Below are 19,031 nucleotides of genomic sequence, written 5' to 3'. Positions count from 1 at the left end.
TATTTCACAAGACTTCTTGTGAAAGAAGAAATAATAATAATTAAAAAGACAAGCAATATTTTGCAGCTTCCATAGCATGAAACAGACTTCAATGTGCAATAGATTAAAATATACCAATAAAACTGTCTGTTATAGAATTTATGGATGGAGACTAGAGTCTAAGCAAGGTACTGAGAACTAGTTCATTTCTGGAGATATTTCAGCAAAGTTGAATAATCCCTTGCAGAGGCTGGAAGGTAGAAGGGGAAAGGAGAAAAGGCAGTGTTTCTGGAAAACTTACATTTACTCTATTTCAGAACATCCCACTGAGGATGGTCGATAAGCTTGTTTTTCCCCAGTAACTAAGCAGAGCAAGGGTATTCATGTAGCTGTTCCAACTGCACAATTTTCAAGATGCTTGAGAACTTAACTCAATGAATGCTTTTCATCTTAAACATTTCAAAAATGTGAGCCTGTCTTTATCTGTATTTACTGCTAGAAGATGAAACACTTTGTCCCCCATACATAAAGGCACTTCCTAATTAATGTAGTAACAGGTGTCTCTACAAAATAATATGTAAACGTGAACATCTTGCTCTGTAAGAAAGCAAAAGGATTAATATTTACAGTTATGATATTAATGGAATAAGAAAAGTAAAATTATTCCCCTACCAAAAATGGTGTTTTTCTTGTTGTGTTTATTTTAATACTAATTAAAGTATTCTGTGAGTCACTTTATTTTATGTGGGACTAGACTTGCCTTCTCACTGTTGTTTTTCTGTGTTGGTAAATGCAGGGGAGGTTTTTCCATTGCTGATCACATTTCTGGGCTCTAGCTGACCTCCTCCTTTGCAATCATCAAGCTAAGGTTCCTCTCAGCACTGCCATCAGCAGGGTGCTGATCTGCAGAGGAAGAAGCTTTAGCTTGTTTCCAGACACAGCAGAAGTTTATAAAAGACTTCAGTGTAATAAACTCTAAAAAGCAATTCTCAAGTTGGGTACTGTCATGGATTTATCTTGAGGTTGTGCATTCGAGCACTTGTACCACCTGCTAGGTTGGTTAGCCTGTTTTGGTGTACATTGCAACTCACTTTAAGTATCTGCCATTGTGTTCCTGGGTATCGTTATTCTCCTGGTGGAGGTGCACCTTCAGGTAAGAGCTCTACTACTGTAATAATTAAAACTCTTGTCAGAATCCTTATTGATCTGTGGTTAGCTACTTCTCTCATCTGCCTGTGGCAACAGACAGAATAATTTAGATTTTTTTCTGCATTGCTAACCTTTCTTCTCTGGCTTATTAGTTGATGCTATGTGACAAATCTGTAATCTGTTCACTCCTTTCAGAAAGGGATGAAGGGAGGAGGGGTGCAAATGAACTTCTAGTTTCCATGTAGGCATGACTGCTTCAATCTAACTGGCTGTAAACTGTCACTGACATACTGATCTGATGATGTAGGCATTAAGTTTTGTTCTGAACTTACCACTCATGTGTACTTGTTACTGTGTCCTTCTAGGTCAGTGTGAGCAAGTGTTGCTTGATTGCAAACATCTTTCCCCTCAAACAGGGAAAAAAAAAACCCACAAAAATTTTTATAGGATTGTCTTAAAAATTTCTTGTTAAGACAATTTTTTTTGCCTTAGCCAAGAGTGTTAACAGGTTTATTTCACAGTATTGACTAAGACCAAGCGTGTGATTAAGAATATGGAAATTACTTAATTGTAATGGGCCTTTTTAGATTCAGTTGTACCTTTCCCTTGTGACATTGCACTGAAATGGTACTCAGGCTGGTGTCCTTACAGGTTGAACCTGAGTGTAGATGGCACATGTGTGCCCTCTATGGATACTTTAAAAATAAAATATCTGCACTCCAAATTCTAGGGCTTCTATCTACTCAGTATGAATGTATCTTGGGCACATCTGTGTTCCTGTTTACTGCTAAAGGAATCTCCTACACAAATACTTGGAGAAAAAGTGCATATTTATGAGTGAATGTCTCAAAAAAAAAAGACATTCTTAGCCTCAGTGTAGAAGAGTAATAGCTGTGCTCCCTCCCTCCCAGTGTATGGTCTGTCTTTTGTTCTAGATTCCCTTAAGTGTTCTGTGTGTAAGTTTAAAAAAATAAATAAATAACCACAACCGTGCAACCTTGCTTAAATCCAAGAAAACTTCCTTCTTCATTCATGAAATAACATACATGTGCATTAAAGAGCTCATCTAGAATGTTACATCATCTTATGTTAACAGGTGTAAATTCTGCCCTTCTGTCCAGAAGAAGCAAAGCTTTTGTTAACTCTTCTCTCCTGCTAGAGAGAGAACATCCAGTACTTTTGTATGAACAACTTTGTTCTGTAGACACGTAGAAGTTGTTGTCATAGTGACAAACCAATCTACATAATTTAAGGTGCTGGAATTTAAATCTCTTGTGAGATACATATGTTAGAATCTCAACTTGTGTAAAGGAATGAATTAATATGTTAAGTGTTAAACATGTTTGGCATTGGCATGTAATTTTAGAACAGGCAAATAAAGCATTTTCTTGATTTTAAAAAATAAAAGAAATAAACCTGGAGACTTAAATCTGCTTTTGACCTTTGGCTAGCAGATACAGTCACATACTCTGTAGTAAAGGAAATGCCTCACATTCTAGCCATTTGAGCTAGGCCTTCCAGCTCTTTGGCACGCTTTTGTGTATAGGCCTGATCTTTTTTCTCTTCAGTTGTCATTACAGAAGTGAGTAGGGGACAAAGTAATGCCCAAAGCATCCCGTTTCATCTTTCTGTTTTGAGTTTTTCTACAATATATATTGATTGTGTTGAGGGTCTGGAATATGAATTCCAAATCTCCTGTACATTTTTAAAAGTCGAGAAAATGAGAATCAAGATTCTACAACTTAATTAAAAATGCTACAATTTGAAAAGCAAATCTGGATGCTTCTGAAAAAACTTCTGAAGAAAACTATTTTGAACATTAATTTAAAAAAAAAATCCCGTAGACTATATGCTATCATACTAGAATACTGGATAAGAAACTGTGTGTAGAATAAATTAACTCATTAAACACAGTTTTCTAGTTATTGTTGTATTAAGGCATGTGGGCAGTGTGGCTGTTCCTTACTCGGACAGATCACATCTGACATAAAAATAAGATTATGGTCTGAATGCTGTGTTTTTTTTTTCCAAAGTTTTGCATTCTGTGATACTGCATCTACTCTAGCATTAGGGCATACGCTTTAGTCTGTGGTGCTTTTCTGAGCATCCAGTCCTTACCTGCCCTCTGTGTAAGCCATTGCCTTCAGCTTCCAGACAGGGTAACTGGCTGCCTTCTGCTGGGGCTTTGTCATACTGTGAAGCAGACACACTGGGTAGAAGGTCTTGAGCTTGGAACTCACCTGCCTGAGCTCCACAGGTGCTGGGAGCTAATGCCACTCCTTTGAACTGGTGTGTCACTGACAAAGGTTCTTGCAGCCTCTGGAAGTTCTGGAATAAGAAGTACTTAATAAGGCAATACTCTTCTTCTCATCTTTCCAAGAAGCTGAAAGCACCAAGTGAGCCACGCGGTATAAAATGGGAAGGACAGGGTGTGAAATGGGAAGAAACACATTTTCCATTTAACAATTCTATATGAGGATTGTCCCTACATAAGGGACTGTACATTTTTGCTGTGCTCTGGAAGCTCCTTAGGCTACAGATGAGCTTTGTCATAACTGCTTGGCACTGACATGAACGTAAGATTATCGCAGTTATCACTTAAAGACACACCTTCACTAAAGCTCATCCTCAACTTCTTTTGAATGATACCCGGACACTTCAGTAATGTAATTAGCTGTCTACGTGTAGACTACATTACAAATGCTTGCTGTAAGAAAGCCTGACTCCCTATTCTGAGTTGTAATTGGTTTGATTCAGGCAGCTGCAGACAGAAGAATCTTTGTTTGGCTTTTACTCACAGTTCTACACTTGCGAGGTAATGCTTTGCCAGCACATTTATTCCAACAATCTCTGTTTTCCTTCTCAATCCTAGGGAATATTGCTGTGAAAGCTGCTAGCTTGTTGACAAGGGAGAGAGCTTTGCTTTCTAGCAGAAATCTAGTCTGCACTGTGGCTGTAAAGACACAAAATTCATCACTGAGTGATCAAACATGGTTTCACATCAAGGAACATATGCACTGCTTTTCATCACTATGGTAGTTTTTACGTGCTTGTTTTACAGCAAGACCTTACACAGCTGAAATTCAAACCTGTGGAGTACAGAGCAAAAAGTGAAACTTACTTGGACTTCTCCCTTTTGTTTTGAGATTAAATCCAACACAAATCTGTAAATCACCAAAAACTTTGCAGTAGTGTGGCTTACTTGTGGTGTCATGTGGCAGATCTTCCTTTTTTTTAATTTTTTTTTTCCTCTGAGTGTGATACTTGCCAAAGAAGTTACTGCTATGAAACTAGGAGAAGAGAGGACGGATTACTATGGACTTTGAGGGGAAAAAAATTGAGAAGGTAAATGAAAAACATCATAGAATGTCTTACACCTGTATGGTATTGGTGATTTGGTGATCTTCCCTTTCTTTTCATTTTTTTCCTCTCTCTCGTGGACTAATACTAATACTAAAATGTCAGTGTTATTTACTAAGGCAGCTGTAGTAGATGTAGCCCAGAAATGCTAACAGTTTACCAGAGTCACAAAAGAGGGGCTGGAACCTGAAACATCAGTGAGTTTATAGCCTAGTAAGATTATGAGATAATTTCAAAGTACAGTTTCAAAAATCCCACTGGAGAAGCATATCTGTTAAATATAAAATTGAATTATTAGCTACTTGGTTGTGTCTGTGTGAGGTGTGTTCTCTGAATGTCTTTGGTAAGATTTTTGTTTTTTAAAACAAACAAACTGAAAGAGGAAAAGATGTGATATACTGCTCTGGGCTTTGTAGTCTGGTGGTTTGGACTGATCCTGAATAAGTTGAACAAGTGATCCTTCCTTTCTCATTTGTGTTTTGTGTAAACAAAGACTGACCTAGTTTAGGCATTAAAATGTTTCTGGCTTTGAATCCCAAGTGGGAAAGGGGGCTTTTGAGATTATGGCTTGACAAAAAGGGGAATTTCTGCTAGCCTGTTGTCTTACAGAGTTGTTGCCCCTGTGCTCCAGTGGCCCTGTCTCTACTGCTTTCACATAACTGTCCAGGCTGTAAACTGGCCAGGGAATTCCTTTCAGCTTGTAGAGCTGACAGAAGTTCTTTAAAGACAAACTGTAATTCAGACATATCATGAGAAAATTAAGGTTTTATGATTCTGCTGATTTTTGTCTCTTGGCATCTGCCTTTCTCCATTCCCTCACCATGGTAACTTTTGAGATTTATCAGAGTCCAGTGGTTACATTAAATGGATAGAGATTTTGAAGATGATATAATGCTGGAAGCACTGAAATTGGGCAGCTGACTGTGAGAGGGACTGTACAAGATAAAATCAACTTTAGTACTAGCCAAAAAGAACCTATGTGAGCTGGAGGTGGGATGAAGAGACATTGTGAATATCTAGACAGCTAGAAAAGATTCAGCAGAAACTCTCTTCACCTTTGGTGCTACACAGTCCTATTCTAATTCCTCCTGGCTAGTATTTTCAACGTAAGTAAAACTCCTCATTCTGTATTTTGTTCTTTCCTGTTAAATGCTTCCACATTAAAGTTATAAATAATAATGACAATTGAAACAATAATTTAAGGCTCTAAATGCCACTAGGTGGCAGAACCCCTGCATCTATTCTATGGATGTCTTTTTCTATGTCTTGGTTCTCCATCTGTGAGTTTGTCAGATACTGTTCATCTGCAGTGTATAATGAGAATAAACAGTGGTGTGATGAGATGCTATCTTAATAGAGCTCACACTAGTTGCTTTTGCAGGAAACACACTTTTGATAATCTATCCCTTGTTAAGACTTCTATCCCTTCTGAAAAGCCTGTTAATCAAAGCAGTAGCTTGCGTTCAGTTGCATTTAGTTGTTCACACGTGACCTCTTTCTCTTCCTCCTACTTCATTTCTGATGGAGTTCCTCTGGTGAATAGATCAGAAATTAAGAAATGGCAAAGTAATATTTACAATAAATGAGTTTTAAAGACTAAGATACATGGCATGGAGATGGTGAATCTAGGTTTAACCTATGGTAGAAAGCATGAGTTTTGAGTAGTGGAATCTTAAAAGTATTGTGAAGTGGCTCACTTCTGTTGATGACGTGTTCATAGCTGGATGGAGTTACCTCTTGGAAACTAACGCATCTCAAAGCAATAGTTTTAATACCTGTTAGTGACAGTCTTTGAAGTGGTGGTTCTTCTGTTAGTGCTAGTCTGTGATTGCAATGTACTTGTCTTCCACTCATTGTCAGATTATCTTAACTTCATTTTATTGTTCTTTTGACTCACTGAGCAGCTGGGGAGGGAGCTAAGAATAGGGCCATTGCTTGCCTGCATTTAGTGGTAGAGATCTGTCTATGTCCTGTGTGTAGGGACACAATATTTTCCACAACTATTCTTGTACATCTGCATATAGTAATACTTGAGGTATAGTCCTCATCATGCATTTTGGGATACATTGCGAACAGTGTAAGGACCAGAAGACATCCCCATCCTTCTGATCTACTTCATGAGTTTACTATCTCTTTTAATAAGGACCTTGGTGGTTGGATGCATAGTAATGAATTGGATAAATACTGAATAATAAATCCAAAAAGAAACAATATTAGTTTCAATTATTTTAGAAACATCTTCTAGTCATTTCAATTTGGAGTATTAGTATTGAGTAAAAATTCAAGTGTCAGATTTCAAAGCAATTGTATGGAGGTTTTCAAAGGGGCTGGAATTGCACAGGATGTGATATCTACTTCGGATTTTGTTGAAGTTGACGCTTTACTGTAATATGACAATTTAATGTAGATATTTCTGTTTACTTTTGAAGAAGTGTGAAGGAATGCCAGTGTATTCCGTTTAGTGGTAAACTAACAACTAGGTAACAACTTTATTTTGCAGTTCTGGAATAAATGTATGGATAAGAATGACGTTTTGAATGTAGAGTCTTGTAGGGATTCTACAAGTCTCTTATTTCTCAGTAAGTGCAAACAGAAGTTCTTATACAAAAGCTTTTTCCTTACTTCTGATTTTCTTCCATTGCTACAGTCAGCTGTGCACAGCCTTCTTACTCCTTCACCTCTCAAATGAATCTTCTGTGCCTACTCCTAACCATCTTTTGCCCTGCTTCCTTGCATCAAATCAGTCCTCTTTTCTGATGATGATCTTGGGTGTGGCCACAACTCATGGGCAGCTTTTTTCCTCACATCATTGTTTTGGGATTTATTCTGAATAGCTGATCAAGAAATGCAAGTGCTACTGCAGCTACTGTCCAGCTCTACAGTACCACTCTGAGAATATGTTATGAACAATTGAACATTTCTGGTCTTGGTAGTGTTATGTATAACTCACGTTCGTGTTTTTATGGGTACCTATATTTGAAGCTGATTTGTCTTTACTATTGCTTTAAAATTATTAGTGTTTGACTGAGGAGCCTTTGTTTGTAAGGGAATGCTGAGAGAATTACTATGAAGAAAAGAAGTTCAGCCAAAAATTGAGGCCATTTGCAGGAGGGTGCTACTTTGGCTATGGGTTTGTTTATCACAGGAAGATAAGTGATATTTTGGGGTTTTATTTTAAAACTCAGCTGTTTCTAATATATTTATATTATTTAAAATATCCTAAGCTGTCAAATGCCTGAAGTTTCTTGGTGTTCAAGATTGTGTGCATGGTTTCTCTCTTCCATCCTGTTCATGTCATCCACTCCATATAATGGTTACCTACAAATTAATCACAGAGGTCATTCAGTCAGTTGTATTTGTGATGCAAGAACTTTGGGTATATATGCATAATATGCTTTTTCTGAAGATTTACTTTCCTACTTCATGCAGAATTTTGAAGTTAATGTTTCTTAAAGGTTTGTAAGGAAGTTTGTTGTTATGGTGACAACCATTTGAATTGCAAAACTTTATTTTTTATTTAGAACTCGATGCTTCTTGAAGACTTGCTTTTCATGCAGAATTCTTAGTTTCAGAAAGAAATGTGTTTTTAGATGTTGACTGTGTTTCCCTGTGCCATCGTTGAGAATAGCTGGTGGTTGGACTTGCGCATCTTGAGATCTCTAATGTTTAAGATGTGTACAGTGCCTGGTGAATCTTCATACAGTCATTTTAGGCGGTACACAGCCTGGCATACTGAACTGATATGGAAAGCAAGTTCATACTAATTTGTTGAACTGTGTGCAAGAGTGATGCCTGGGTATAAAATTCCAACTTTGTTGACTGTTTTGTAGCGGTGGTGACTTCTGATGAACCTGTAGCAAAGATGTAGAGAGAGAACAACTTATGAAGCTGGCAGAGCAAGCCTTGCTTGGCCTCAGATGCTGAGAAGTTCAGAGTCTCAACGTGTATAACATTGGCAAGGAGGATAACTGGAAAAAATGTTTTGAGCATGTAGAAACACTGAAAGTACTATTTTACTGATAATATCCCAAGTACAATTCAAAGATTGCTGTTGAGTATGCATTCGGAGAAGCAGCATTAGAGGTAAAGGTGTGGATTTGTTGTTTGGTTGTTGGGTTTTTTTTTTGTCCTAGTGATGAGAGAGTCGCTAATGCTAAAGAGTTCTCTTCTGCAGCAGACACCATACATAGGGCATTTGTCTGTATAGAGTGGGGAGTTGGGAATCCACAGTGAGAAGTACCTTGTGTTATCCTTGAATTGTACCCAGTTTTATCTCCTTGTTTCAGACAGTGCCATGTTATATAGTATCTGCCTGTATTGACACACGCTTACTTTAAAGCAGTATTTTATCGTAACATACAGGATTGTATTAACTGAGACTATTAGTACAGGAAGCTTTATTTAGAAAGGGTGTTTCAAAATTCCTGAATTGATTATAATGATCCTTCAGTCATTTTGAAACTAGAAACTGAGAGGACCGTTAGTGCTGTCTTATGTCCTGATTGTGGCTATAGTCTAGCCAGCCTTTGGAGAATGGAGTTCAAATGAATTTCATGCCAACTCTTGTATAAAGTAGTTTAATTTCAGCATTAAAGTTCTTCTTCCAGTTCACAGTAGATGTAAGTGCTGACTTGACTGTACTTGTTTTAATTCTGCAGTATACCTTCATGTTATGGAATGTTCTTTTTCTGCTTGTTGATGAGAGTACCTTTGGGGAGCAATACTTAGGTTTTTTTGAGTCCTTTGCCCACTTAGGGACCGGTGTCACCCTGGGCTGGTTTCAGGTCTCTTCTGTGACCTTATGTGGTCAAGAACCTAGAGAATAAAATTTTGTAGGGTCTTTTGGTTAAGTGAATTAGATTTGGATTGTACAGCCAGTGGTTCTTACCAGCTCCAGCATGATCCTTTTTAGCAGGTGGATTATGTCTATCAGCTCTGCAGTTCCTCGCTTCCATCAGTCTTGACCCTGTGGATTCGCTGGCACAGGAGAAGGTAAGTCCCTTAAAAGGGAATTTTCTTTGGAATAAAAAAAATTGAAACCCAGCATCACTTTCATCAGTAACTATGAGAACTTGTACTGTGTATTCAGTCCCCTAAGAATGAGCTTCCTTCCTGAGAAAGCTGTCTGAAACCTACTTTCTATTAAAGGTCCGTCACTAGTGCTGCACATGTTAAGTGATCATGCTGTGATCATAACTCTTGGAGAGAATGTGGCTTTCTGAGGCTCACAAAGTTTTGGCTGGATTCCAAGGTGATTGCAAAATACTGAAGAGCAGTGGCTGTTCCCTCTGCACACCCAGCTTTGCTGGGTCCAGCCAGGGTGGTAGACGAAGAACAGGCCTCAGTAACCGCAAGCGTTTGTGGAAACTGCCAGCAGCTGGTCCCCACCTTGGAGGGAAATAGGCAGGAGGGAAATATCCGCTGATCCTCGCTCCCCTAGAGCCATGGGAATGGATCTGCAGCTCATATAAAGAATTGTGCATAAACAAATGAGCCAAAAGGGAACCATACTTACAGAAAGTTTTCAGAAATGGTGCTGGTGTGTACGAAGCCGTTGACCTCATTCCCTGAGGGTGGTGGTGGAATTCTTTTCATTCAAGCGTAATAAGTGGTTTTTGCCTTCCCTGCCCCGTTAAGACTTAGTGAAAGGAATGCTAAATGTGCAGATGATTTATCTGTGAGAACTTGAAGTGTCTCCTTTAAAGTCATGTCATACAGTTCCCTTACTACACATGTTTAAAAGTTTAGAAACATGCTTATTTGTAATGGCTAAAACCAGATGAAATAGTTGACTGAGATTTCTTGTTTCGGTGGCTTTAGAAGTTATGTAGGTATTTGCAGTTCTTCAGTCCTTATTCTGCAGATAAACTTGTGGATAAGAACAAACAAAGACACCAGTGTCTAATTGAGCTCACTCACCTACTCCTTCCTTGGATCCTCATTTTTCAATTCCTAATATATAAATGGGAAATAACTGTTAAATCAGGAAAAGCATTAAGAAAATAGTGGTGGATGATGAATTTAAGAATCAGTTTGTAACAGTTATTCATCTTCTCTATCATTGACTTGCTTTTTAGGCATTCATAATGAATGATTTGGTGTTTCTGATGTGTCCAGTGTTGAAGCTTCTCTGCGGAGAATACTGAATTTGTCTTGTTGCACTTCTGGCCTTTTTGCCTAGAAAATAAGTGTTGAATCTTAGGGTAGATGTTCAGTGGAAATTATGGTATTGGTGCACTCTAGTTTTCATTTCTGACATTTCTGTTCTAGTAAATATGGGATTTCTATAAGTCTTGTTTTATTGATGGTATTTTGACTTGGTAAATTCCTCTTCACTAGTCAGCAAATGTGATGGAAGCTATGAATCTCTTTTTGTTTCCCGTTCATTTTGTTACTTTTTTTTTTGCCTGTAGTCTCCTTGTTTTACAGACTAACATTTGAGTTGACTTATTCTCAGCTACTAGAGGGAGCCTTATTTTCTTACCTTTCACTTAATTCATTCCTAGGGTTAACATATTTACTGTTCTCCATACTAGAATTCTCCACAATAGATCTCTTCCCTCTATGCAGTCAAGACATCTTTATCCTGTGCTGTGCTTCCCTAGACAGCCATGCACTTTTCCCACTTTATTATTATTATTCCAGAATTACTTCTTGCTAATTGAATGTGGAAATAAAATGAAAAACCTTACCAATGTTTGTAATAATTTTGTTTCTCTGCTTATATGATCAAGCAAAACAAACAAAAAAATCTTTAACCATTTAATAAAAATAAAAACAACACAAAAAAAACCAACAAACCGAACAATAATGGTGGGAGAAGGTAGGAGAAGCAACAACCACTGCCTTTTTCTGTATGATTCCCAAGTCCTTCACTGAGAAGTTATAAAACCTGAACTGAATTCATTCTGAGTATTTTGCTCATGCATGGTCGGATTTAGACCCTCAAGTGTTGTGCAGTCTATCTGCCAGTGAGATCAATTTATTTTTAAATGAAAGTCAATTGTCCTTTTTTTTTCTCCTAAATTCCAGGTTGTATAAAAGTGAGTTAATCTTGCTATGTTAGCAGAATTATAATATAGATTATGAAAGTCAAGTGCTCAGAGAGCTTCCTAACTTTTCAGGAAAGATGGTGGAAATTTCCTTAGTTGCTCAGAAGCCAAGTCTTTCAGATACTTTTGTGGCACGCTTGTTCTTTTATATGAAGATGAGTATCCTAATAAAAAGTAGCTAAATTGGCCTCTTGACAGTTCTTTTTAATTCCTGTGTTAAACATCTAATCCTATAACTGTATTTGGGCTTTTTTTGAAAGAAATTAAAACTTAATAGTTGTGACAGTACAGAGTAGAAATACCTTTTTTAGTCACTTATGGAGAAGATAATACTTGATGTAAATTTTTAATAAAACTCACTTTTAGTCCTTTAAATTCTATTTTTCCTGCTTTGAGGGGAAATCTTTGACAGCTTTAGTCTTCATTTCTAGTATTTCCACCACTATTTGAATTCTTTTCTACTGCATTTATACAAGCATAATTAATTGTTTGATAATTCCACAGTTACCAACATTCTTAATACAATGTGCTCCCATTAGTTTTTAGATTCCAATAGTGATTCTGTTTTACTTAATATTGGGGTATTTCAGATTGTGTTATAGCACACTAATAATTTTACTCATTAAGAAGCCTCTTTGTTTTATGTGTATGTGTATATAATGTACATGTTTTCAGATTACCTGTTCATATATTCTTGTCAACTGATATATCACTGACTTAATTCCAAAATGTCAATTCTCTTTTAAATAGTAGCTAAAATCTTTGCTAAAAAAAAAAAAAATTAAATATATGTGGACTTTGTGTCCCTGTAAGATTTTAAGAGCAACGCTAAACATTTTTGGACTAATATAATATTGTACTCAGCCTCATTCCTGTCTCTGCATTGCCTGCCTGTTGCCTTTTACTTTCAAAGCTGGTGGTACAGGTAAACACTTCAAAGATTGAGGAAGAGGATGCACTTGAGCTCCCCTCAAAGCACTTTAGAGAGGAAGTACAACTGGCCCATCAATGAAATTCTCTATACAGCAAATGCTGGTAAGTGTACTAAATTAATTGAAAAAAAAATTGTCTGTAATCTGTTAATATTAGCAGTCCTGTAGTAGGACTAAATTGTTTAGATGAAAATGTGTGTTTGCTTTTCAAATTGAATGCTGTTGAGTTAATCATCCTGTCTAATTCTTCCCTTCTCTCATCTTGGATCTACAGTTGCTCGTTTCTTTTGGATAATCTAATAAATTACTTTCTGTAGGCTGCTCCCTTTCTTATCTGGCTTTCTTCCTTGCAGGATATTCTCCTGTTTCTTTCACAGTAAGAATATTTCTCACCAGCTCTGCTTACCCACATATTACATTAAAACACAGCTTTTCTAGCATGGGAGGGAGCTGTTTTATGAAGCATCCACGGAAGTGTATCTGAAAGAGTCTTAGATCCACACTTAAATCTTGCTGATTATTTGTTAACAAAACTGATCGTTACACTCAAACCCCTTTGAATCCTTTGTAATCATATTTATTTTGTTGAGGATGTGGGAATGTGATGTAATGGTAGCTGAGTGAATGTCAGCTGAATAAGCTGTAGTAACTGCTCTTGTCCATATGATTAGTTTGCTGAAAATGCAAATTAAAATTCAATAGTTTAATCTAGTTGCAATTTGCATTTGGGACAGAATAATCACCCTTTCATTTCTTTTCACTGCTTAGCAGATAAGCACTAGTTTCTTAAGACAAGAAAACATTACTACAGTTAAGACAGCATATTCACAATTTAACACCACTGGAAGTATTCTAGCTTTAAATTTGATTACTAATATCCATCTTTGATTTATGCTCTCTTATTGTGTTTTACATAGTACTGCAATAAACAACACTGCTCCTTGTTTAAAAAAGATTTAAAAGTTCAGGAGAGTTCTTTCAATAATCAAATGATTTTTTTGAAACTTATAGAGAAATTGTCCTAGAAAAAAATTTCAGACATTTTCAAATGCTTTGTTTTTTGTTTCCTGTTTCATTGGAGTCTGAGTTCATGCCTTTTCTTTTTTTCTTAAGGATCCTGCATACATTTTCCTTAATTTTATTGACTCCAAATGTCTTCAGATGCTTAATTCTGAATGCCTTCAGGTATTATATGTTCATTTTCATTGACTGAAATATTTTGTGGAAGCTTTGCTTAGTCCCATGATGAATGTATTCCAGTAAAGCATGGACGCTTTGTGCATTTCATTTTTTTCCTTTTTTTCTTGAGAGCTGCATGTACTGGACTTACTGTGAGTAGAGCTGGAATCATTTCCTTTCTGTAGTTTCAAACACTAATACTGATGGACCGAATGTCTGTATTTTAAGCAAATTTCTGCTTACTTTGTTATAGACTTTGCTTACATTAAGAAAAGCAAAAGATGGTTTCTAAGTGTTATTTGTCCCTACTGCTTCAAAGCTATTCAGTATTCTCGATATCATTTCAGTCAGTTCAATGTTTTTCTGGCGTTGTCATTTTTTGTAAAATTCCTACGTAGTTATAGTGAACCTTGAGAAGCAAGCAATCTTTCTTGGAGAACTTTTTATTAAACAATCAGATGTGTTGACTCCAGTAAGGACTGAAGTGAATGAGATGGTAGTATCTTGGAGGTTAGAGCTTTAAAGGGATTCCTTTTCTCTAACTTGGTTTTAAACTAGAATTTAGCCACAAGAAGGCAAAATTCAAAGAGCAGAAAAATAGGAGCTGATGTTTGAATGTAGAGAGGCAAAAGCTGCTTCACAGTTCATTTGCTGCTTCTGTCTGAAAGCATCCATACAGAAAAGCTTTCCTTCAAGATGTGGAGCAATATTACAGACAAGTATCAATGTAATATATATGCTTTTTTTTTTTGTTAACACTGTGTAAGGGGGCTGGAAACTGCAGTGGGCAAATTAGAAATGTGGTGGTGCCAGCTAATGACACTTTTGATTAAAGAAAGAAAAAGTCACGTTCGTGGCCAGGGACTCAGTTTCGTAGGATGGGAAACAGAAGAGAGAAACCAAGTAGAATAACAAGTTGAAGGCTTGTGGCCTGGGCAAGAATGGGACAGGAAAGGTTGAATTATAAGATGAGGATGGTATGGCACATAGAAAGGCATGGAAGTGAATAATATGACTAAAGATGGTGATGGAGAATAGATGCTTGAGTCATGTGAGGCCAGAGAGGAGGTGTTGTATGAGAGCCCTGACAGCATAGCTGTCCGTGGTGCTGGGTGGAGACCAGCAGCTAGGAGCAGGCTGTGTGGTGCTCAGGAGCAGTTAAGGAGTGCCCGACCCTATGTGGGGGGTGTGTGTGTGGAAGCACTGCTCTTTTCTTGTGGAAAATTATCTTTCTGGATGGTGAGTAATAGAGAAAGCACAGAAGATATGACTGAGATGATGTGAAGAGTCTCGGTTCTCTGAGGCAGAAAGGTCAGCTGTGAATTGGGAATTTAAGGGCTCTTTTTAAGTTTGATTCTGACAGAGACATGACATCTAGTAGAAGCAAGTGATATCACTCTCCTAGAAAAGTTGTTGTTGTGTTAAATACCTGTTGAAGGGCTTTTGACAGCCTGATGGTTTACAAATGTGTTCAGAACGTATTTGATAAGATAGATACTTAAAAAAAAAAAAATGGCAAGGTGCCACTTGTCAGCACGAGGAACCACAGTATTTTCCACTAACTAGTTTGTCTTCCTGGGTTAGCACATCTGTGTGAACACTCATTTAGTTGTTGTAAATAATTTATATAGCATGGGGTGAAAGTTAATGGAGCAGCAGTTAAAGCAACTACTCTGGCTATGTACTTGCATGAGGGTTGGTTGTTTTTTGTTTTTTTTTGCACTTTTTCAGTGTTTCTCATACAATGCCTGCTGTTGTGGAATTTACATTTTCAGTGCCTTGGGGCCTTTTTTTTTTTTTAAGCTGTGGGCTTAATGCTTCATGAAAAATCAGTTCTGAAGTTTGAGGGGTATTCTACTTGTAGCCTCAGACTGGGAACCTTCAAGTCCAGTTCAGTCATCCTTCTGCATTCCACTTACAAAGGTTCTCCACTTTTTTGTGATTAGTGAGTCTTTGTTAACGGTAGGAAGAATGGGTACTGCTTCTGTTATTTCATTCTTAAACAAGCTTAACACTTGTTTCTTTCCCATTTAATATACTACTTAATGTTTCCCCCGTTAAGTTTGTTTGTGGTTTTTTTCTTAGAAGATGCTTGTAATTTATCGTTAACTATTTTTAAACGTGATCTGAAAGAAACAAATAGCCCAGATCTCAACATCTAACTGCATTTTTTTCCTATAGAAATTAGGTTGTATCACTTTGAATTTCTTCTTAATCAAGTGACTTCTTTCCTTCAAGATTCACACCTTAGTGAGCTGTTGCCTAAGTCATGCTCACTTAAGCGTAGTGAGCTTGCTGGGTGTCTTAAGGCAGTAAATAATTCATACAGATACTGCCTCACTGATGGTCCTGCCTTTTGTCTCTGGTTTATTTATTTGGTACACAGGTCACTTTCGGTGGTTTGATTTATCTATAATGACAGCTTTCCTCATTTACTAACATTTCTCACGTCATTTCTCTTAAGTAGCTGTATTTTCTGGTTGTTTACAATTACATGTAACATACTATACAGAACAAAAGTAGAAACAGCAGATCTTTTTGAGCTTTCTGGCTTTGGATAATAGCTTCTGTAAATGAAAGCAATATATGCCTATCCTTTAAGACCGTATATCATTTATGAGATCAGTGGGTTATTTTTTATTCTCAGCTCCGAAAAGGAACAATTTCATGAATTCATATAGAGGGACTTCCTTGTAAATAATAATTACATGTTAGTACTAGTGAATAGTGAAGCTCATGTAGAAACATGGTCTTGTTCTTGTTTTCTTTCATTATTTTATGTATCATCACATCAGCCTTTTGTCTGTAGCTAAGTTTTTTTAAAACTTTGATCTCCACAGAGACGAATTTAAAATGTGATAATGCCAATAAGATTGGCAGCTGAGATGCCTGTCTCTTTTACATCTAAATTGAAAAAAGCAGTTTTAATACTTGAGGGGAGGGGAGTTTGAAGCATGTCAAAGGCATGAATTCTTATGACATCTTTGTCATATGTCCTCATTTTAGACAGGTAAATTGTCTTCCATCAGCTTTGACAGTTCCTAACAACGCCGTTTAGCGTTAGTCAGTATATTTTACATTCCTTTTCTTCAGAGTTTGAGAATAAGTAATTTTTCTCCTCTGTACAAAAATTAGACTAATTTAACAGATATTTTCTTAAATTCCAAGAAAAGGAATAGTTAAGTATAACATGCTTAAGCACAACATATTTAAAAGTTATGTGCATGTAATACAACAATGCAACTAAAGATTTTATTTGTATGGAGATAAGGTAGAGTCATTTAAAATGCAAGAGTATGTGCATCAATTCTTAGAACAGTCTTGACTAAAAAGTGAATTAATAGCGAAACATAAATCCTTTCATATCTCTTGTCTTTTAAGTACAGTAGCTAACATATCTAAAATTTCAAGTGTCTGCCATATTTTGGCTTAGTACCATATCTTATCAGTGTAGCAGAAAACATAAGTTTCCATCATAGCAACAAAGTCCTATTCTTGTGTAACTTGCTATGCCCCATTAAGTTTCAAGAGTTCTTGCATTTAGACTGCACAGATTTGGATGCATGCCTTGAACATGCATTTCACCTCAAGTAACTGTTTATAGCAGTGTTTCTTTTCTTTCTGATTTCTTTAGCAGAGGCTCCTACTTAAGAAGTGTAAGGCAGGAGAGAAAAATCATTAAGCCATAATTTCACTCCAGCATTCTAACACCTCAAACAACTATTTTCCTTTTTATTTCTTCCTCATAACAGACTGGAGATGAAGTTCCTCTAGATTCTTACATGCATTTTTAGGTTTCCATGCTATGGAAATGCAACTGGGATGGAAGTGTACAGGCTGGTACTTCCATAATGACCTTGATTGACAATTCTTTTGCTTCCTGGTAGGTGGGAGCCATAACGCTTAGTGTAAGGACTGTTGTAGGCTGGAGGAAGAGGAAGACTGCAATAAACAGAACTAGCGGTAAGTAATAACTTCCTGCCATCTCATAAAAGTATTCAGGGAGATATGGTGGATGTTCTGGAAAAAATTCTAGATTAAAGTGCCTGTTTCTGAGGTGCTCTAGGAAACTTCCTATGTTGTTTAGAGTCAGGTCATAAACTCTCAAGCTGTCACAGTAGCAAAGAGTAGTTCCAAGAAACAGTAGTATGAAGGGCACTTTGAATTTGAGAGGCTTCAGAATACCATGATTTTCATTTTCATCCTGTCTTCTGGTTAGGAAAAATCAAATATGGTTTTAGGAAGTGTAAAAAGAACAGAAAGTTCATCCTTAGTAAAAATTGGCAAAATCAGATGAAAGAGCATGGTTTCTCTTGTTTCTCTTTAAACAACATAAAGACAGATGTAAGTTATCTGCTGTTTGGCTATATTACATTTTGATGTTGCAGCCGAACTTCTGTTTACTATTTGACTTGTTTCTGATATGCACTTGGGGTGACTTGTTTCATTCCGATATTCTTTTAAAATCTTAAAGATTTCTGAACAGTGATCTGGTAAGCTTGAGGAAGAAATTGAGGGGATACGGGTGTTCACATACTGGTATCAGCAAAGTCCACAGCTCATTCATTTGCAACCAGTGAAAGAGAAAACCATAATAGATACTTTTCTTGTTCACCTGTACATAAGGAAAATGAGTAGTACTACTTAAATTCATTCTCCAACTTTTGTATGGCACAGGAGACTATAGAATAAAATGATGGTGCTGTGTAATGAATACTATTAGTTTTACGTACTGCATTGGCACTAAGGATCTTTTTCAGTGTTTATTTTCAATGGAAAGTATATGACTGTTGTTACTGTTCCAGAGCCAACGCACATACACACAAAAACCTCTTAAAAGGCTTCAGGAACTATTCTGATCTTGGCTTTCTCTGTTAAGGTTGCCCCAGCTCATTTATAACTTTCATAAGGTACTAGAAGTTAGAATATTTTAAGAAAAAAATTGTTCATAGTTACCTGTGTGTGAACCTATTAAAAAAATGTTTTGCAAGCATAATCACAACAGCAGGTTGCAGAATGCTAATTCATCTAATGGTTGCTGTTCTTCTGACTTTGCATAATCATATGGAAGTCTCCAAACAGCCATGAACAGTTGGCAAGACACTCCATGTTGACAAGGAAGTTTACTTAGGGGATTTTTTTTTACATTATTTGCTGAAATTTGCATGATAATCAAAGACTTTCTGAAGAAAGGTGTACAGATTTATTACATGCATTTATTTTAGGGCCTTGGGTATCAAGGATAAATGGTTCCTTTTTACAAAATAAAAAAATAAGAAAGTTTTGTTATGAAAATAAACCGTTATCCCTTTTGTCTTTCAAGAGTGCTTGGTCAAGTATCAGAAACACTGAAGGATGAGAGATGCTTGCTTTGTATGCA

The 19,031-nt window shown here is 36.8% G+C and overlaps 1 protein-coding gene and 1 long non-coding RNA gene across 2 annotated transcripts in view; both read left to right on the top strand.

The window, feature by feature from the left end:
* Window positions 1-19,031, top strand: part of CRIM1 (cysteine rich transmembrane BMP regulator 1) — a 172,986-nt gene that overhangs the window by 22,802 nt on the left and 131,153 nt on the right. The window lies entirely within an intron of this gene.
* The window catches only part of LOC110395413, a 48,537-nt gene continuing 43,173 nt past the window's right edge, over window positions 13,668-19,031 (top strand). Inside the window, exon 1 of the long non-coding RNA XR_002436376.1 lies at window positions 13,668-17,614. This is a non-coding gene — a long non-coding RNA (uncharacterized LOC110395413). The remainder of the gene's footprint in view (window positions 17,615-19,031) is intronic.

Source organism: Numida meleagris, chromosome 3, assembly GCF_002078875.1.
Source record: "Numida meleagris isolate 19003 breed g44 Domestic line chromosome 3, NumMel1.0, whole genome shotgun sequence".
Taxonomy (NCBI): Eukaryota; Metazoa; Chordata; class Aves; order Galliformes; family Numididae; genus Numida; species Numida meleagris.
This window is presented reverse-complemented; position numbering and strand designations above follow the sequence as displayed.